At 48.7% G+C, this 22,004-nt stretch overlaps 1 protein-coding gene across 2 annotated transcripts in view; it reads left to right on the top strand.

Moving 5' to 3' along the window:
- ATP2C1 (ATPase secretory pathway Ca2+ transporting 1) overlaps positions 1-22,004 on the top strand; it is a 1,883,161-nt gene that overhangs the window by 116,549 nt on the left and 1,744,608 nt on the right. The gene's annotated exons all lie outside the window — the stretch shown is intronic.

The raw sequence follows: 22,004 nt of genomic DNA, 5'->3' as shown, positions 1-22,004 counted from the left end.
GGTCTTCCATCGATGGCTTCCACAGGCTGCATGGTGCTTCATGCCGCATATGGGATTTGATGACTGACAACCCATTCCTGATCTATGAAGATTCCCATAGCTCCGCAGTCAACCAAGGCCAGAATGTGACAGAGCTTACTCTTCGAGGGTGAAAGAAATGCCTGGAGAATGACCAGTTTGTTTTGTCCAGGAGAGTTCAAGGATGGAATTGATGTGGAGCAAACATCTCTTTCCCGATTCTCTGCTGCATTTAAGATCGGGAGCTGGCGTTTCCCGAACGTCGAGGAGGTGCCAGGGGACATTCCCTGACCAAATGTTTGTCTGAAGCACAATACATACACAAACCCGTATGAATCCTTCTCAACCTTTCTTGAGGTAATATGGGTCCACGAAAGGCTCCAATTTGCATGGGTTCTGGGGCTGGGCTTGGGTTTTCGTCCGTTCTGACTGTGCTCTCAAAGGACGTCTTGGGTGGGTTTCCCCTGGATTTCTTCTTTTCAGCCTTCCTTTCCTGGATGCGAAAGTCTATTTGCATGGCAAGGTCCATTAGTGCTTGGAATGAATTTGGTCGAGCCACCCTGGCCTGTTCATCCTTGATCTCATCGTTCAGGCCTATCCTGAACAGGGTAAAACTAGCCTCAGAGGACCAGTCTGCTTCCTTAGCCAATTGTTTAAATCTGGTCACATAAGTGAGCATATCTTGGGAGCCCTGTTGAAAGTCCAGCAAACGTTCTTGGGCAGTATAGACCTGCTCTGGACAGTCAAACATGCTTTTAAGGGCCTGTATGAACCCATCATAGTCATCTAGGAGGGCATCGCCGGAGTTAATAAAGGTTGTTGCCCAAGTTAAGGCGTTGCCGGAAAGGTGGGATATAATGAAACCCACCTTAGCCCTAGGAGTCGAGAAATAATAAGGCTTAAAGGTAAAGTGGACCAGGCATTAATCCAGGAATCGGCAAAGTGTTTTTGCCAAACCATCATACTTGTCAACAATACCGCCCAACAGGACACCCTCCTTTGTGGCAGAATCCCGGGATAAGACCAATTGTTTGAGTGCAGCATTTTCCGCCTTAAGATTTTGGTCCTCGGTTGATAATTCTTGCATGCGTCGCATCAGGTTCTGCACGGCGGCTTCCATCTCGTTTTTAGGTTCAATCGGGTGGCATCTCAAACTGTCAAGGAGTTCCCCCCTTCTCACCTGGGTCCGTTGTTTGCCGGTGTCTTTGATCGCTACCTGGTCTTGAACACTGCTGCTCGAGTCTCGTCTGGTTACAGGTTGCGTTTAGTTCCGGGAACGCGGAGTCCAGGAATCGGGGAGTCTGAGAAATGCTAGTAAGGCTCGGAATCAGGAAGGGGGAAAGGGTCAGGAGTGGGTAATAGCACTGGGACAAAGGAAACAATACCGCGAGCTACGAACACACGTCTGAGGGCTACTTTGCAATAGCATTGAGACGCGCAGAGCCGTGGAAGGCGTGGTCTATAAATAGATCACGCCGCGTTCAGCGCATGGAGCGAGCAAGGGCTTCAGCTCTGGACGGCCATGTTGGGAGTAGTATGGAATGTAAGCCCCGTTGAGACAAGGACCAGGAGGTTGAAAAGGGGCGTGATCTGAAGTTCATGACAACAAGTGGGTTGAGCAGGTCCTTCCACCTTGGAGACTGAACACAAATTAGGACACCCTCTTTTGGAAATCTGGGTATTTCCTTGTGAGGTCTAGTAGGTCAGGGAAGGTGTTCAGTATCAAAACTACCACTGCTAGGTACACCTTTAAGTTCATCAGAAAGTCCTCTATAGAAGTCCTCTTGCTTTCAGACCAAGTGGCTTCTGCAGCTGTTGAATAAAACGAGCAATGTACTGTGAAAGAGTACTCTTTCCTTGAGTTTGTTCCAAGAGCTCTAGGTGTTGAGCCTGAGCCTCATGTCACGTGTCAAACACCTTGCTCATTGCTTCTAACAAGGTATCGAAGTCCTAGAAGTCGAGGTCATTAGCTTCAGGCAACAGAATTGTCTAGGTGGCCACCAGTCCTCCTAAATGGGACAGCACAAACCCTGCTTTAGTGGTGGAATCAGGCAATGCAGTTGGACTGCACAGAAGAACAAGTTACTTCTTACCTTGTAACGTTCTTTCGACGGGATGTTCCTCCGACGTATTCCTCATCTTAGATATATCCTTCCAGCTCTGCTGGCCTCGGAAATTTTTTTCTCTAGAGGGCGCTGCGCGTCGACGTCCCTCGAGTCGATGACCCTCGACAGCCGCCGTATCGACGCTCGACGTCATCCTGCCTATAAAGGCCGCGCGCAGCGTCCGTTGCTCAGTTCCGTTTTGTAGCCGACAGTATTACTGTCTGGACTAGACTAATCACCCTGAAGGAGCGTAAGCTGCAACAACAAGGGAAGTAAAACTGCGGGGATGGATGGGAGGGTCGATGAGGAATACGTCGGAGGAACATCCCGTCGAAAGAACGTTACAAGGTAAGAAGTAACTTGTTCTTCGAAGGGATTGTGTCCTCCGACGTATTCCTCATCTTAGATAGGCTCCCATAGCAGTATTCTATATTCGGAGGAGGGAGTACTGACTTCACGCTGACTTCACGCTGTCTTCTGGTGAATAGAATGCAGTACAGCCCTTCCAAACCTAGTCTCTTGACTAGAGGAGGAATCCAGATTGTAAAAACGTGTAAAGGTATGGACAGACGACCATGTAGCGGCCGCACATATGTCTTTAATCGGCACGCCTCTTTTGAGGGCCGATGAAGCTGCAATACCTCTGGTCGAATGAGCCCTGCCAGTTTATAACATTCCAGAATGGCTAGAATGATCCATCTGGAAATGGTCTGCTTAGTTATTGGTAACCCCAGCTTGTGACCTGCGTAGCCTACAAACAGCTGGTCTGCCTGTCTTATCCTGGCTAGTCTACTAATGTTAAAACTTAAAACCCTCCTAGGGTCTAGTCTGTGTAACCTCTCTTCCTCTTTCCCCGGGTGAGGAGGAGGATAGAAAGATGGTAGGGTAATCTTCTGAGAGATATGGAATTCAGAGACTACTTTTGGGAGGAAATTAGGCTTCACTTGCAGGACAACTTTGTCTTTGTGAAAGATTGTATGAGGAGGTTTACAAGAAAGAGCTTGTAATTCGCTCACCCTTCTAGCAGATGTAAGTGCTATTAATAAAACAGGCTTAAGGGTAAGGAATCTTAACGAACAAGAATGGAGAGGTTCGAAAGGTGTCCCCATCAGGAAAGTTAATACTAAGTTTAAATCCCATAGGGGAACTTGGAATGGTCTTGGGGGATAAACATTGGTTAACCCCTTTAGAAACTGTATTACCAAGGGTAATTTGAAATAGGATGGTTCCTCCGCAGTACGCTTAAAGATAGATAGCGCTGCGAGATAGCCCATAATGGTGCCAACTTGAAGGCCTGAATTTGCCAAATATAGTAGGAAGGACAAAACCATTGGTGTACCACATGAAAATGGGTCGATATTCTGTTCTCTACACCAGCTGCAAAATCTGTTCCAACGGCAGCGGTATAAAGACTTTGTTGCTGGCCTCCTTGCCGAAAGCAACACCTCCATAACATCATCAGGGAGGTCCCAATCCTTGTACCTCAGCCGTTCAGAAGCCAAGCGTGAAGGTTGAGGGTTTTGATGTCTGGATGGAGAACCTGACCTCCCTTCTGTGAGAGTAGGTTCTCTCTGAGAGGAAGTCGAAATGGAGGGCAGATGGACAAGTCTAGAAGGTCCGGGTACCACGTTCTCCTGGCCCAATCCGGGGCAATTAGGATCATGGTTCGCCGGAATCTTCTCAACCTCCTGATCATTTGAGGAATGACAGGGACCGGTGGGAACGCGTACAGAAGCGGAAACTCCCAGTCCACTATGAACGCGTCTCCCAGAGCTCCTCTCGGAGGAAATTCCCTTGAGCAGAAAAGGTCGCATTTCCTGTTTAGGCTGGTGGCGAACAGATCTACCTGAGGGGTTCCCCAAAGGGCGAAGATCTCTTGAAGGACTTCCTGAGCTAGCTCCCACTCGTGGGAGACTGTGTTCTGCCTGCTCAGAGCGTCCGCTGTCAAGTTCTTCTCTCCGGCTAGGTGAACTGCCGATAGAGAGATTCCTTCTTGGATTGCCCAAAACCAGAGCTGCATCGCCTCTCTGCACAGGGGTAGTGATCCTACGCCTCCTCTTTTGTTGAGGTAATGCATGGCCACCGTGTTGTCCGTCATTATCAGGACGTTCTTCCCTTGTACAACTGGCAGGAAAGCCTTCAACGCAAGTTTGATGGCTCTCAGCTCTAACAGGTTGATGTGTAGTCTGGACTCCGATGGAGACCAACGACCGCTGATGGTCAAGTCGTTGGCGTGGGCTCCCCACTCCGTGAGTGAGGCATCCGTGACTACTGTTATCTCCGGCCAGGGTTGCCAAAACTGTTCTCCTTTCAGAATGTTCTCCTGACAGGCCCACCACTGAAGGTCTCGAGCCACCTTGCCGGGAACCTGAAGAAGATCTGTCATTCTCCCTGAGAATTGTGACCACTGAGTCCTCAGTGCCCACTGGAGGGATCTCATTCTCAGGCGAGCCTCTGGCACAAGGAAAATGCAGGATGCCATGAGGCCTAGCAACCTCAAAAAGTCGAAAGCTGGGAGACGTTGGGCATGTTGGAACTTGGTAACCATCTGTAGAATATCTTGAGCCCTCACCTCTGGTGGCGAGGCTTTTCCCAGGGAAGTATCCAGGATCGCTCCTATGAACTGGAGTCTCTGCGATGGTATCATTTGAGACTTCTTTAAATTGAGGGAGAAGCCCAGCTTGTGAAGGGAGTAGCACACGTGATTTAGCTGGATCTGAGCTTGCTCCGGAGAAACAGCCCTGATCAGCCAATCGTCCAGGTAGGGGTAGACGTGAATCCCTTCCCTCCTTAGACTTGCAGCCACTACCGACATTAACTTGGTGAAGACCCTCGGGGCGGAGGTCAGCCCAAAAGGCAGTACTCGAAATTGATAGTGAGAGTTGCCAATTGCGAACCTCAGGTATTTCCTGTGTTTGAGATGGATAGGCACATGGAAATAAGCGTCCTGAAGGTCCAGAGATACCAACCAGTCCTGAAACTGAAGGGCCTGGAGGATCTGAGAAAGAGTGACCATCTTGAATTTGTCTTTCCTGAGGAATTTGTTCAATTCTCGTAAGTCCAAGATGGGTCTCAGTCCTCCGTCTTTCTTTGGAATGAGAACGTAAGGGGAGTACCAGCCCTTGTTCCTCTCCGCTACAGGTACCGGTTCTATGGCACCTTTCTCTAGCAGGTCTATAATTTCCTGCAAGAGGAGCGGATCTGGAGCTTTCTGAGAGCTGATCCCCGGTGGATGACTCTGAGGTATACGTAGGAAAGGTAGGCAGTAACCTTGGGCAACTGTTTCCAATGCCCAAGCATCTGACGTGATAGCCTGCCATTCCGTCAGATGTTGAGTCAACCTGCCTCCTACAGGTGTCCTGTGAGGGAAGTCCTCAGAGTGGTTTTGGGGGCGGCTGATGCAGATGCCGATGGTAAAGAGGCACCTGCTGTTGCTGCGGCTTTAGAATATCTACCCCGTCCACCTCGGGTAGTTCTTCTTTGACCCCTTTGAGCCGGTCGTCCTCTACCTCTTCCGAATGAGGAGTAGAAGCGAAAGGACTTGCCCCTCGCAGAGGTTCCTGTGGGACGAAAAGGAGTCTGACGGATTGCAGCTCCTAGGGATTTTGCTGCTGCTTTTGAAGTTTGCAGTTTCTCTAAACTGTCATCCGCCTTTTTCCCGAACAAAGAAGAGCCATCAAATGGCATGTTCAAGAGCCTGGCTTGCACATCTGGGGCAAAACCCGACTTTCTCAACCAAGCGAACCGCCTGGTTGATGTACTTGCCGCCATTGCTCTGCTGATACTGTTAGCCGAATCAATGCCCGTCTGGAGGGATTCGCACATAGCGTCTTTACCGTCCTGTATAATATTCAGGAACGCATCCCTTTCTTCTCCCTCCGGGATGCAGTCAGCCGCAGTAGAAGCACACTCCCAAAGTGTATGGCTGAACCTAGCAAGGGTGCAAGTAGCATTAACAGACTTTAACGCCATGCTACATGCTGAAAAGACTTTTTTTTGCCACAGCATCATATTTTTTATCGTCCCTGTCCTGTGGGACAGTAGGATAAGCTGTCTTGACGTCGGTAGAGGATGCTGCTTGTACCACCAGACTTTCTGGGGATGGATGTTTAGACAAGAACTCTGGGTCTGTGGAAGATACCCTATACTTTGCAGACAGTTTTTTATTTACTGCTGGTATTACATCAGGGGTTTCCCAGTTTGTCATGATCTTTCTCTGAAGAGCTTTATGAAAGGGCACCACTGGATCCTCTTGTGGGCCTTTGTCAAGAATATCCGTGAGGTCATCTTGCTGGAAAGATTGTGAAGGTGTAGACCACCCCATGAACTCTGTAATCCTGGCCATTAAGGCTCTGTAGGGGGTTTCAGCATGCTCCCCCGGGTCTGGCTTAGCAAAATCCACCTCAGGGGAAGTGTCTAACCCACTTGCCTCATGTAAAGAATCATGAAGATCCTTTAATCTGCGCTCTTCAGAGGAAAATTCCTCTCTAACTGGGGTTACAGGTCCCTGTAACTCAAATGTGTCTTGTTCGGACAAATCACCCTCTTCTAAAATTGAGGATATAGTTCTCAATTGTTCTGAACTAATAAAGGGAGTAAATCCCATTTCCAAGGCAGAGGGTGCTGAACTTGTCATTATTGGCCTTGAAAACGTCGATGTCGTCGACGCCGACGTCGAAGGCTTCGAGCGTGGCGTCGAAAACAGAGGTGGAGGCCTCGAGGACCTCGACAGAATTGGAATTTTACTCGACAATATCGACGCCATCGACGCCATCGACGTCGAGGGCCTGGGAATCGTCACTGGATGTGTGGTCACCGTGACTTTTCTCGGCGTCGACGCCGGTGTCGAGGCCGGCGTCGAGTCGACAGACCTGTGTGTCGAAGGTCCCTTCGACAATGGCGTCGAAGACCTCGACGTCGACGGAACCTTCGTCGACGGCGTCGACGGAACCTTCGAGGAAGGTTTGGAGGTCATAGTCCTACTCGAGGGTTCGAGATGCGCTCGAGAGGTTTCTTTCGCCGGGTACTGCGACTCGCGGCGTTTTTGACCTTCGGGTCTTTCGACCAGAGCATCGCTCTCGGCAGTCTTCGAGGGGGTCGAGGCCGCTTTCTCGAAGACGCTCATCATATTTTTTCTGAATTCCTCCCATTCAGCCCGGGAACTATGTTTCGTGGGGCAAGGGATTCTTTTTGGCGAAACAGAGGAAGAGGAAGACAGAGAAGGGGATCTTCGACGTCTCCTCTTCGAGTGTTTCGATCTCGAGGAGTGATGAGACCCACTCCGAGACCTGGAGCGTGAATGGTGACGAGGAGACGAATGTCTCGACTTCGTCGAAGAGGAAGAAGCTTTAAAAGTCTTACCTTTCTCCAGCTTCCCCCTACGCTCCTTCAGGGCCTTAGCTGTCATGGACATACAGTCCTCGCACTCCGAACAATGGTGTTCGGCTCCCAAGCACCACAGACAATTTCTGTGAGGATCGGTCAACGACATCTTTTTCCCACAATCTCGACATTTTTTGAAGCCGGATCGAGGAGTTGTCGGTTCCGACGAGGAAGCCATCGAGTACGGTATCGAATAACTCGAGGTAAATAGTACTAAGAACTGAGCAACGGTATTCCGAGGCACCGAGTAGCGCGGAAAAACGGAACTGAGCAACGGACGCTGCGCGCGGCCTTTATAGGCAGGATGACGTCGAGCGTCGATACGGCGGCTGTCGAGGGTCATCGACTCGAGGGACGTCGACGCGCAGCGCCCTCTAGAGAAAAAATTTTCCGAGGCCAGCAGAGCTGGAAGGATATATCTAAGATGAGGAATACGTCGGAGGACACAATCCCTTCGAAAGAGCAGTTTACACTGGTTCAAAAAAGTGCCATCAATTTAAGTTACCTCATGAAAGTGTTCAGGGGGTTGCATAGAACTGGTGAGAGCACAATTTGGTATAGGCGATGGAAGGACTGTGGGCTGAGGCTGCTTGTTCCCCAAGAAGATCCTGATCTGGAGACAATGGGAGAATATTTCCCTGAATCACATCTAGCCTTTGATCACTACACAAGCCTCTGTCATATCGATCCGCAAAGTAGTGATGACCTGAATAAATGGTGCCACAGGGTCTGCAGCTGCCTCCTTTCTGTTAACCTAGAGGGGGAGGTGCATATAGGCTTCTCATCTGTCAGCTCTTTGACTCTAAGAACACAGATTCAACCCTAGAGGGAAACCGAACCGACCTTGATCCCGACACAGCAGCACCTTCGAATTTTAAGATCAGATGAGGAACTGTTGGGTGAAAGGCAGAGGAAGGCCACCTGACTCTCTCCCAGACTGTATGGATAGAATGGAAAGTCGCAATGCCTTTTACCCTTATCCTGCACCTTCCTTCCCTGCTCGCAAAATACCTGGGAGTAGATGTGAAGAAATCAGTGAAACTATATAAAGGGTAGCTTATCTTTAGTCATCGAGAAGTCCATAGGGTATAGTTGCCCGCCTCAATGGAATGTTGCCCAGAGGTTGCAAAACAAGAACAAACAAAACTGTATGGTCTTGACACGAAAGGGACTGGGGCACTGGTGTTAATATGATGGAACAAGAGCAACCTAGGCCCCTTTGTCCCAAGTGGAGTCCAGAACACTGTTGCAATAGTAAGTTAGTCCCAGAGAGATCACAGTTTGTTCCAGAGTTAGAAGTCTCTTTAGGACTTTACCCACCAAGCGAGTAAAAAAACAGTACACAACAGAGAACAATAGGCCTCATTTACAAGAATAGCAGTAAGTGGTAAATTTAGCGGTAAATCCGTTACCGCCAACTTTACCACTATGCCAATCATGACCCACAGATAATCAGCAGTAATTCCTCCAGTGGTAATTCCTCAGTGAATTGACGGAATTAACACTGTCGCTAAATCCGATGGCGTAATTAACACCAGAAACAAAAAACCTATTTCCACAGCATCACAAGATTAAAATCACCGGAATGACCTCCAAAAATCGGCGCTATTCAGCAAAACATACAGTGCAGTTACCTCCACCTGACAGGTGGCAGTAAATGCATACAGGTGATTGAAATGACGGCACAGATTACCAGATCTATTCAGGAGGAGCATAAAGGGCCACACCTCCACCCACACACATCCAAGCAACATGCAGCCACAAGCAGATGTCATTTATTGGATCCACAACCTCCTACTATTCATCCAACTATAGGAGCAGGGAAGGAGACAGGCACCACAATGGTGCAGGAGACATGTGCTTCAGAGGGCACACATAGCTCATGTCCACGCATCCCCAGCGACACTGACGGACAGCCAATTAGTGACCCTCTATCGTTCCAACCATCCCACCATCACAGAACTGCTCACCCTGATCCAGGGTGATCTCCATAGTTCCATTGCAATCAGAATTGCCACCCCCCCATCTTCTGCTTGTGTCCGCCCTACGCTTCTATGCTACGGGTGGATTTTAGCAAACTGTCAAGACGCTGCATGGGACGTCCCAGCCAACTCTCTGAAAGGTGCAGGAGCAAGTCCTGGATGTGCTCATGAGGCATGCCCATCAGCACATCTCCATGCTTATCACCCGGGCGCAGGTTCACGCAGCAAAGGAGGGTTTCTACACCATTGCCCATTTCCCCAACACCATAGCAGCATTGGATTGCACATATGTGGCATTGAAGCAGGCATACTCGAACAGGAAACAGTACCATTCCATGAATGTACAAATGACATGTGGTGCAGACCTCCCAATCGGCCACCGCTGCGCCCGATACCCTGGGTCCACACATGATGCCATGATACTGAGAAACAGCACCATAGCAGCGTATATGCACACACACAGATGACATCTTACCTGGCTTATGGGTAAGTAGTAGTCAATCCACATAAGACAATTTACTGTGACTCATATGGGGAACAGAATGAGGAATGATGTGACACAACTACAAGTCCCATGATGCTGAAGAGAGAGTCGAGATCCTGAGACCAGCCCCCCGACCCTGTAAATTCACGACAAGACAGAAGGCCAGAAAAGAACGCATCCACCCATTCTATTTCGGACGCATCCCAAATGCACCAATGATTGACAAATACACTGAGAGGTAACCTCTCAGTCAGCCATATAGACCAGGTGCAGTACAGATCTATCCATGCGTGGGAGAAGAGCCGTAGACTGCGGTCAGAGACCCCTATATGGACAGCCTGTACTAAGCACCAAGAAGTCATGCTGCAACGGCCCCTGGAGGATAGCTTAACGGCAACGTGCGTGCCTTGGTAGCAAGACGACACGAAGCAACACAGGTTCGATCCCCGGGTCCGCACTTAGAAACCTCTGGGTGTTTAAGTGCGTTATAAATACGACAAAAAAAAAAAACTATTATGCAACTAAAAAAACGAACAATTCCTGTAACAGCGCCTCGATGCCTGCGGGCTGTGTGAGCGCTTTAAAAATGCAAAATATATAAATTAGAGACACCACAACATAGCAGCGTTAGATATGAAGTCCACACTGCACCACACAAACACACACTCGAATACATGAAGAATTTGAATGCACTGTTCTATAGAGGACAGATACATATACATACTGTCATTGCTTTATTATTTTGCTATTAGCCAAATGCAGTAATGCAGAAACCGCAAGGCACAAGAGATTCTGAGCAAGCTTGCTGTTGCCTAAAGTCATTAGTCACGTGGACATACAGGAGTGCATATGGAACCTGATCAAACCACGTATAGCTAACCCATAAGCAATGTAGTATAACCTAGACAATGGCGTGGTAGAAATGGCATTATAAGGTTTAGGAAAATTACACCAGGCCTCAAATCACAGCGCAGGAGACAAGCTGGGCCTATTCAGGCTAGACAGAGAGCAAAACGCGTGAGACAGGAACCACAGCCAAGAGATAAAGACATTCCATTCCACAGACGACAAAGGGACCAGCTGCAGAGAAATTGAATACATCCTCATAATTAGGAGCTGCAGAGCTCGAGTTTGTGGTCTCTAAGCAAGCGGTACAGCCGAATGGAACAATGGACAGTCTTCCATGGTGGGAAAGAGATGCCAGTCCCAGCAGCCAGACGCCGATTGCAACAAGTGTTGCTACCGTGAAGAGAATATTCTCATAAGGAAAAGGTGGTGTACACAAGTTACAATACAGACACATAATTGTTCACATTACCTTGAAGAGGTACATACGAGATGAGAACTTGTTCGAGTACCAGGCCTGGGGAGAATCAGCTCTGGCTAATCACAGTTTAGTATCAATGGGTGGGTGGCAACGGACAAGAACCAATGGTAAGCCCGCTACTCTGCAACAATATAGTAGATAGTGAACTGGGGATGGGACTGGCCAGCCACCTGACATGTATTACACTCCTAGTGGCCAATCCCACACATCAATAGGTTTTTGGAGAAAGGACCAAGTGATGATGGAGTCGTGACGTGTTTTTAGAGTAAAACTGGCCTGCGAGCCAGTACTGTTCTTGTATTGATCCCGGTTGGATTATTTGTAATAAACCACAGTTTGAACTTGCCGTTGACTGCGCCCTCGTGTATACTGGGGAGGGAGTTGGGCTCTCTTCCAGCATCGCTCTGGCATACCTGGGAGTTTGTCCCAACAATGCATCAACAATAAAGCACTGAACAGGCCACGAGCCATGACTGACTGACCCCAGTACACAGACTGAACTCCTGTGACTACACAGAACATCCTGGCATGCAAGGAAGCCGAACGCAGTCAGGGTACCAGTCAAACCCATTCCCTGACAAACCATGGTCAAAGGGCGGTACATGACCTACTGCCACATCAACAGTGACAACTGCATTGGTGATGACAATTCATAGATAAATACATGAGTGACGTCTCATACTCTGTGAATGACTGCAAGTGTCCCATGTAGGCCAATTCCCATCCACCGCATTGTAATCAAGGTGCACCACCCACATGTACTGATGTGCACACTTTGGCCAACATGACATCGGGCCCATATACATGTACCCTGACTCACACACTGACATGTCTCACACTGTCCAATCATGTTTTTCAGGTGGCTCAGGCTATCCTCAATTACCATGGCTGATGACACCTGTGAGGAACCCTGGTACACCACAGGAGACCGTCTATAACGAGGCCCAGAGGAGGATTAGGTAATGCATTGAGTGTACATTCAGATCGCTGAAAGCAAGATTCAGGTGCCTTCACCACACAGGCGGTGCCCTCATGTACGGCCCTGAGAACGTTGGCAAAACTGTAGTCATATGTGCAATGTTGCACAACTTGTGCATACGAAGGAGCATAGAAATGCCTACAGATGAGGACCTCACCCCTCAGACTCAAATAAAGAAGACATTGCAGGTGAATGCATGGAGCCCCAGGACATACATGGGGAGGTGAGGGAAGGATGTAAGGAACTCATGGTGGCAACAAGTAAGACAGACACAAGTGATCACAGTTCAAGGGTGTTTATTGAACAATGAATGCTGTATGCAGGTTGGAAAAACGCCTAATCTAAACCTAAATCTAAGATGGGAGCAAGCGTTGAAAACTATTGCCAAACCTTACAACTAATACAAAAAAAGGGGGTGGGAATGTTTTCAAGAAAAGAAAGAAGTGTTCTCAAATAATATGTCAGGATGTAGTAGCCTGGGTCTCCCTTCCCCACGTTTTGAGCACGGGTTAAGGTGTGGTGTCTTGGAGTACAGTACAGTCTCTGGCTTCTCCGGCACGAGACAACAGTTCCAATGGCGGCTCTCAGGACCATCGATGGCCAAGTCTCGTTTCCTTTGAAAGTCTCTTGCCTTGGAGGGCCTGGCGTGTTCAGTTAACTAACATCAAATGTTCCTTTAACCAAATGAATGTTCTTTTAGGTGATAATGGTTCACCCCTCTGTCCCCCTCTTCTGGGCGCTGACCCTTCTCAATTGTTAACCACAGTTCATGTAGGGTGAAGACTTCACCACTGGGTCCTCCTCTTCTGGGCGCTGACCCCTCACGTATCGTATTCCTCAATTTACATGGCAGTTCTTTTCTCAATAAGCTTTGGATGATAGCTTCACCCCCGGATCTCCCCCAGTCAGGCTTGTACCCCTCTTGACTGTCAGTACTTGGGTGATAGCTTCACCCCTGGATCTCCCTCGGTCAGGCTTGGACCCCTCTTAATCTCAGCCTCTCTCCTTTGGGTTCACTATGGCCTTTTCATCTCTTTAGTGGGATTTCTCTTCCCTTGTTTCTCAATGCCTTTTCAAACAGTTCATAGTGGACATCCCTTGGCCGGGTTCACGTCTGTCAACACACAGTTTCTTGGGACTTCAGACTTTGCCTCCCCGGTCAGCACCACTTGGTCAGGTTCACTCTTGCCAACTCTTGCCGGCGGCCAGTACGAAGGCCATACAAAGGCCTGTTCCTGCGCCTGTTTGTAGCACTGTGAGCCTGGGCCACAGATGCTGCCCCTTAGTTCTGGCAAGTAAAGGCTCTGGAACACTCGCCACCCCGTCTGCAGAACTATCCTGGGACTCCATTAATTGCTTTCTCGACCAAAGTGGCGTCACTGATGTACCAATGTTCTCAAGCCTCCTTATACCCACCTGGCCATGTGAGTAAACTAATCTTAAGTGCTATAGCGTCCCACGGGGACCCTGAATCTAGCAGACGTTCTAGCCATAGATTGCAGCCTACCTGGCCTTGGTTGCTAAGACGCACAATATATCACTCAATCTTCTACTCTGTTTCCTTTTGCTGCCTCGCTCTGCACTCGCCCGCTTATTCCGGTGGCAAGTGTTGGTCTTTCTATAGAGCCTAATACCTGCTTGGCTAATGAATACTAACTGACCTCACTGTCTGTGCTGTGCTTTATGGTCACTAGCAGACCACTTTTAGACTGTGTTGTGCCTTATGGTCAATAGCAGACCACTTTTAGACTGTGTTGTGCCTTATGGTCAACAGCAGACCACATTCAGACTGTGTTGTGCCTTATGGTCAATAACTGTCCACTTTTAGACTGTGTTGTGCCTTATGGTCAATAACTGACCACTTTTAGACTGTGTTGTGCCTTATGGTCAATAGCAGACCACTTTTAGACTGTGTTGTGCCTTATGGTCAATAACTGTCCACATTCAGATTGTGTTGTGCCTTATGGTCCCTAGCAGACCACATTCAGACTGTGTTGTGCCTTATGGTCAACAGCAAACCACATTCAGACTGTGTTGTGCCTTATGGTCAATAACTGTCCACTTTTAGACTGTGTTGTGCCTTATGGTCAATAACTGTCCACATTTAGAATGTGTTGTGCCTTATGGTCACTGCCTTAGTCACTGCAGCTGCCCAACCACTATGACAATTGTACTCAGAACTAATCCTCCGCACACACTGCTCACAACTGCACACCTCTCTCAAACCATACTGTGATGCAATGCAGACATACACAGACCACCAGAACTGAGTTGTGCCCTATGGTCGCTAACAGACCCTCTGATATATGCATTTTAGTCAATGTCAGGAATTGTCACATCTAGGTGCCCTGTTGTATGCTCCAACCTTACAACTAGTTGTATCCAACCTAGATACTATAGTGCACAGCCTGTACCTGACCGATTCTACCCGATTCCAACCAGCCACCATCTATCTTAGTCTGACCTGCTCCCCTCCAGCGCCACCAGACTCCATCGCTTTCCACAGACCATGTTCTTCTGGCTCGCCCTAACCATGTTCCCTTTCTGCTTAATACAGGACAATGTACCTTGCAGCAACAATAGCTACATAGCCCTTCAGGACGGCCTGGCTAAACTAGGGTGCCCCAGACACCACCCCATCCCCTGCCCCACTCCGTTCCTACCCTCCACACCCCCTTTCCCCTCCACTTACCACCACCCCCTCACCTCCACATCCATCGCCACCCATGGCCTACCCACCAACAGCCACCACAGTCCCACTGCTAAGTCTAACAAAACCAAATCGACCACCAAACCTCTCACCCGCTTTAAGCCGCCCGGACCAACTCCCCTCTCCCTTATTCCAAACCCGCAACGAAAGATTAGGCTCCAGGCTCCCCACCACAAACTCTAAACCTTACTCCAGACCTTACACCAAAACTAATACAAAGCACATTGCACCAAGCAATCCCACTCCTCCCCCACTAAAAGGCGCCCTTCTCAACGTCAGATCCCTGGCTGCCCACCCCACAGAAATTGCAGACATCATCCTTACCAATGACCTTGACTTCTTAGCCCTAACAGAAACTTGGCTTCATGAGGCGTCCGGACCTTATTTATCGCTAGCCATCCCAGACAAATACACTATCCTCAGAGCGGACAGACCTAACGCCAGAGGTGGAGGCGTAGCAATCATTTCCAAATCCGCTCTAGGCCTCAGACTAACCGACACAGTCGCATTCACCTCCTGCGAGCTACTCACAACCAAACTACAAACCTCCCCCACAGCCACAATAACTATCCACCTCATATACAGACCCCCAGGTCCCCCTGGGACCTTCGAAGAAGACATCACATCCCTCATCACCAAAATCTCCAAACCAACAGCACAATTCATGATCCTCGGAGACTTCAACCTCGGCTACCAAGACCCAAACGACGCACCCGCTGCTTCCCTGGCCAATGCCCTAACCGATCACGGTCTCACTCAACTCATTGTACTCCCTACCCACCAAAAAGGCAGAACCCTTGATTGGGTTGCAACCCACAATTGCAACACTACCTGCAAAGACCCCCAACCTCTGGCATGGACCGATCACCACATGATCCCCCTTGAGGTTAACACCAATCAGGTACTGCCCAATAAGCACCCCATGGCACCAGCATACCCCACCACGAACAAACGCAACATCACTGCTGAAGCCCTACTACCACTGGTCTTACCTACCCTCAATGCCCTCCCAGCTAACGCTGACTTAAACCTGCTGATTGACACCTTCAATGACTCCATGGCCAAAGCAATGGACACCGTTGCCCCCTTGAAAATACGCAAAGCTAAACCCAAAGCTCATCTGAACTCATGGTACACCCCTGAGCTCAAACTACTTAGAAAAAAGAAAGCTAAGGCTCACCTCACCTGGAAGACTAACCCCACTGCAGTAAACAAATCCAACCTCACTAACTTATCCTCACTTTACAAAAGCGAGATAATCCGGACCAAAAAAGATAATTACAACACCAGGATCACTCAGGCAGGATCCTCCACTAAAGAATTATTCAAAATTCTGAAGGAACTAGAAAACCCTACTTCGCCCCCGGAAACCTGCCCGAAAGACAAACCCTGGTGCACCAACATCCAGAACGCCCTCATCAATAAAATTTTAGGACTCCAAACTAAAATCGAAAACAAACGGCAACAACTCAACAACAATGTCACCAACCTTAGCCTACCCACACCTGTCTACACTAGCGCAGGCTTCTCGTTCAAAAAAGTCACCATACCGGAAGTTCAAAAAATCATCACATTCCTGAAACCCTCTAACTGTAAAGGAGACAGCTGCCCGGCTCAAATCATAAAAGATGCAGCCAGAGAGCTCTCCCCCTTCATCACCAAACTCATTAACCTATCCTTCACCAGTAGCTCCATCCCCAGCAACTTAAAACAATCATGGGTTCTCCCCCTCCTGAAAAAACAATCCCTCGACCCGGCCACACCCACAAACTACAGGCCCATCACCACAGTCCCCTTCCTACTGAAAATCCTGGACAGAGTCGCCTACATCCAAATTCAGGAATACCTAGAATCCAACCAACTGCTAGGAATACGTCAATCTGGCTTCAGACCTCAACACGGAACTGAAACCGCCCTTGTTGATCTCAAAAGCCAGATTGATGAAATTAAAGACAAAGGCAATGCCGCTATCCGACTCCTCCTAGACCTCTCAGCGGCCTTTGACCTGGTCAGCCATGAGGTCCTCTGTAATCACCTTGCCACCGCAGCCCACTTCCCCTCCCCTGCCATCACATGGATACAATCCTTCCTGGCTAACAGAACCATACGAGTCTTTTCCACCACAGCTGCAGCAGACCCCACCCCCATCACATGCGGGGTCCCACAAGGTTCCTGTGTATCCCCCACTTTGTATAACATATTTACAAAGCCTCTATTTGACCAACTGGATCATCTGGGTGTCACCTACACTAACTACGCCGATGACACCCAGATACTCCTCACTATCTCTGGTAATTACCAAGAAGACTCCGCCCGGATCAACAAAATATTCTCCATCATTCAGGCATGGATGGCCTCCCATGGTCTCTGCCTGAATGATGAGAAAACAGAGCTCCTAATTGTCGGCTCCCCCAACACTCTAACTAAACTTGACCCTTGCTACAATAACATCACCATCGATGGTCATCCCATTCCCATAGCCAAAAGCGTAAAAACCCTGGGTTTCTATCTAGATGCCAACTCCAACCTCAGCAAACACACCAAAATGATCGCTGTTAGGCAGAAACCTGTGCAGTTCCCTTGGGGAACACTGCAAAAGATTTAAGACTACAGGTATAGCAGTAAACCCACTTGGTAGCAGTCTGCACCACCCAGATTTACTTGGTAGCTGTGGCTGAGCAGTCAGACTTCCCTCAAGAAGAGTTAGGCAGTATGTAAAGTATACACCATAGGTACTCAAATACAATAGCACAAGCAAACACTGACCAGAGCTTGGTTTCAAAAATATATAGTTATTTATTTATTAAACACACATAAGTTGAAATCACTCTAGCAAAAATATAGTAAAAACTCTTCAAACACAGTTATAATGAAAGCAGTTTCAACCCTTACTCCTATCTAGACAACTCTAGGTTAACACCACATAATTCGAACAGAGGTGAGTGCTTAACGTTAGATGACACTCTAGTAGGTTCAAGAAAGGGATAAAAGAAACAGAAATAGGTTAAACACACCACTCTAAGGTCCAGAACACTTGCAATAGGCTCAAAGAAGTACAAAGTCACAGGTGAGCAAAAGTCACTAGGCAGGGCCCACTCTTAGAGTAGCCGGAGCGAAAATGTGCCCAAGATCACACTGTTAGTAGGGATTCAAAGTCTTGCAAAGAGTTAGAAAGAGTTTAGAGTGGCTTAGAAAGTTTAGCCAGGGTGTCCCAGGCACTCCCAGGTTCGAAAGCCGGGGGCTAAAACTACCCCGTACAGTCGGTGGCAAGGGAAGCCAGGCGGAACACGGTACCTTAAGCGGAAAGGATCCTCCAGCGGTGGCAGTTGTTCCAGGCAGTGGCAGCCAGGCTCGACGTCGGTCAGGGGAGAAGAAGTTCTCGCTGAAGAGCAGAAGAAGAAGGTCGTTGCACTGCCCGGGAAGAAACCAGCCGCGGAGTCCTCCGGTTAAAGGGTTGTACCGACTTTCGCGGTTAGGGGTAAAAGTGTGGTATTCCGGTTGCCGGGGTGCTTGGCACGGGCAAGGCGGCCACGAGATACCTCGAGAAGCGGAAAGAAGGTGAAAACTGGTTGTCCCCACCAGTCAAGGGAAGGAGCCACTCCGTTAAGAGTTCTCCTCGGTCGTCGGGAAAGGTGGTGAGACGGTTCAGCAGGGCTCCACCGGGTGGTGTCGTCGAAGCAGGTCGGCTCAGCTCTTCCCTCGTCGGATTCTTGGTCCTGTGGCGACTTCTCAATTTCCAGTCCCCAAAGCCCTGCTTTTATGCAGCAAACCCCCATTCACCCAGCCTAGCTGTCACTCAAACATGCTAAGTGGTGAGCCGGCCGGCTCACCACTTGGGCCAATCAGGACGGAGTGCGACTTGAGTTACCAAGGTAACTCAGTCCAGGGTGCCTAGATCCCCCTCCACCCCTCCTAAGTACCCCAGAGTGGCACCACTTTGGAGGGCTTCTGTGGAGAAGCCCGCCAAAAGTGGAACAAAGGGCTCCACTTTGGGTCAGAGTTACAGAGGCGAACACCAACGCCATTTTAGAATCAAGTTTTGGCAAAAAGTCCCAACCGGAGTTATAATAATAAATATATAAACCGGCGGTAGGTTTAAGGCTACCGTAAATAAATAATTAAATGTGTTAGCCTAAAACAATGGGAAATCCCATAGGAAAATATTCGCGGTCGAATATAAAACGTAGTTTCCACTGCCACCAGCCAAAACTCGATCAGGGGGGACGGAGACGTGCCCCCTCGACTAACAGACCCTGGGGCAATCGAATTGCCCCAGCCAGTACGTCCACAATATGATGGTTTGTACTGGTTCTGTTCAGGATTCAAGACTAGCAAAGTCTTTGGTGACTTTACATGCCCTGGGAGACAGTAGTCAGTCCCAGGGTATGGAGTCTATGTTGGGGGGTCCCTAGGACACCCCTGGGTCACGGCACAGAGGGTGCTGTGTAACCCACATCACAAAAATACATGAGGCCCTATGGAGTAAAAGACCCCATAGCCCATTCAACACAAGGTTTAACCAAGAAAACACACTTCAACATGTCCAAGAGTGAGGGTAAAAGAGTCTCACTCTGGGCAGGGGAGAAAAAATAAACCCAGATATCCAGCAAAGCTGCTGGGGGACTCACTAGGTAGGGAAATTCAGCCTAAACAGAGAATTCTCCCTAACACTCGCCCCCCCCAGACTAAGGGACAGGAGGATTTAATCCACTCCTGGATGAACCTCATACCTCTAGTCGATGATATACATCCTAGAGAGTCCATCAGCATTTTGATGGTGACACCCTGACCTGTGCTCAATGGAGAACTCAAAGGTTTTCTTTTGCAAGCTAACGGACCTACAGACCCTTTGAGGAACATCAGTCTTTTTGTTATAGGGGATCTGGTTGACCAGTCCCTCAGAAGTTGGTACAATTTCTGAACCTATGTTAGGGTTTTTCAAGGGGTCCTTATAAAGGATTTCCTTAGATCTAGAGGGGCCTCCAAGGTTCCTCACCACCTCTCTTGTGGGAGCAGGTTGGGTCTTAGGCCTCTTGGTTGGAGGGGTCGGGGTTAGGCAATGTACCTGCTTCCCCTTCCTCTTAGATCTACCCTTACCTATTTTAGGAGTTTCCCCCCTAAGATTAGGATTTGAGTTGGGGTCTTCAGTAGAAGGTCCAACAGTCTGAAGGTTTTTGGCCTTAGACTTTTCTTTTCTGGTTTTCCACCAGCACTGAGAATTACCAGTTCTCTCAGGTCCAGATAGGGGCCTAGTTGGTCTATCCACCTCTTCCTCAGAAGCAGGGGGAGTCAGAGACTCTGAGACTAGGGGAACAATGATGGAGCTTGGTTGGGGCTCCCATGTTCCTAGCATACTATCCTGAAAGGTGCCTGGGTCAGAGGTCAACTTACTAAACCCAAGGCTTGTAGTGGGGTTCTCAGTAGAGGGTCCCACAGGCTTAGAAGGGTCCTTCAAGGTAGCCTTTCTAGCCAATTTGGTTAAGTTCTGCTTCTCCATACTGGGAGGCCTGGGGGTATGTGACACTACTCCTAGAGTTCTTAGGTCATTCCCCAACAGGACCTTCCCAGGTACCTCAGTCTGAACACTGACAGGGATCCTCACTCTCATGTTGTTACACTGAATGAGGGCTGGTAGAATAGGAACCATTTGGACAGGGCCTCCAGACATCTTAGTGAGACCTTTGGGTGCTTTGGCCACATCCTCAGGTTGAAAGAAGCTTTCATCCACTACTGTTCTGCTGGCCCCAGTGTCTCTCCTGGCAGGAGTATCCTGGCCATTGACAAGAACACTGTCCACATAATACACCTTAGAGTTAACAGGTAGGGAGTTATACACAACCCTATTCTGGGGACTAACCAGACCCATAGGCTCTAAGTTTACAGTTGCTTGAAGACCCAAGGGTTCTTCAGCAAAGAGTTCAAAGTGGGCACTAGCCATCTGTACTTCATCCTCAGGAGTGAAGGCTAAGGAGACTGTGCTGATCCCTGCAGGTTTACCCTTGCACTTGGGATCTCCTTTGATATGGTCAGTACCCTGACAGACCTAGCATTGTCCAAATGCTCTCTGGAAGGGTGGCTTGTTCTGACCTCCTTCTGGCTTGTGGCCAGAAGGTACAGTAGCCTGAATAGGTTTCCCATGTGGCTTACCCTGGTTATTTTGTGGTTTGGGGCCCTCTTTGGGATAGGAATTATTAGAATTCTCTTTGGAGTCCTTTTTAGGCTGTTTCTCCCCATCCTTCTTCTGAGTGACCCCAGAATCCTTGTGAGTGGCCCTGTTGGCAACCCACAAGTCAGCAGCCTTAGCTAGTTTCCGGGAATCTAATTCCCTGGAATCAGCCAAGTGTTGTCTGAGCTCAGGAGAGCAGGCATCATAAATAGTCTCCAACATGAACAAATTCTTCATACCTTCATAAGTGTTCACCTTGTAACCCTTAATCCATCCCTCTAAGTTTTTCAAACATTCATTCACCCAGGTAGCCCAAGGGGTACCATCATGCTTTTTGAGGCTCCTAAACCTCTTAAGATACTGGGAAGGGGTCTTCCCAAACCTAGCTATCAAAGCTAGTTTCACACATTCATAGTCCTTCCTATCCTCCTCCCCCATCTCCATTACCACATCAGTTGCAACAGGGGGAAGCCTAGAGAACAACCAGGTGAGTAAGTCATTTCCTGTGATGTTCTGGAGCCCATGATTATATTCAAACAGAGACAACCAATCCAACACATCCAACTTAGGCTCATACATACCAACCAATTCTTTAGGCATCTGGGGTCTTTTAGGACTGGAACTTCTAGAGGAGCCGGAGAGAGAAGCATTCTCAACAGATAATTTCTTCATTTCTAGCTCATACTTGAGCTCCATTTCTCTTAGCCTTAGTTCTTTGTCAGTTTGAGCATTCAGTTTCTTATACTCCAATTCTAGTTTCATTTTCTCCAGTTCAAAGTACTGAGGACTAAATGTGGGACCTGGTAAAGGCCCAGTAGGTACAGCAGGTAGAGCAGGTAGAGGCCTAGGGG

The sequence above is a fragment of the Ambystoma mexicanum genome, chromosome 2q, assembly GCF_040938575.1.
Source record: "Ambystoma mexicanum isolate Mex_15411 chromosome 2q, UKY_AmexF1_1, whole genome shotgun sequence".
Lineage (NCBI taxonomy): Eukaryota > Metazoa > Chordata > Amphibia > Caudata > Ambystomatidae > Ambystoma > Ambystoma mexicanum.
Note: the sequence above shows the minus strand (reverse complement) of the source record. Positions and strands in the feature narration are given on the sequence as shown.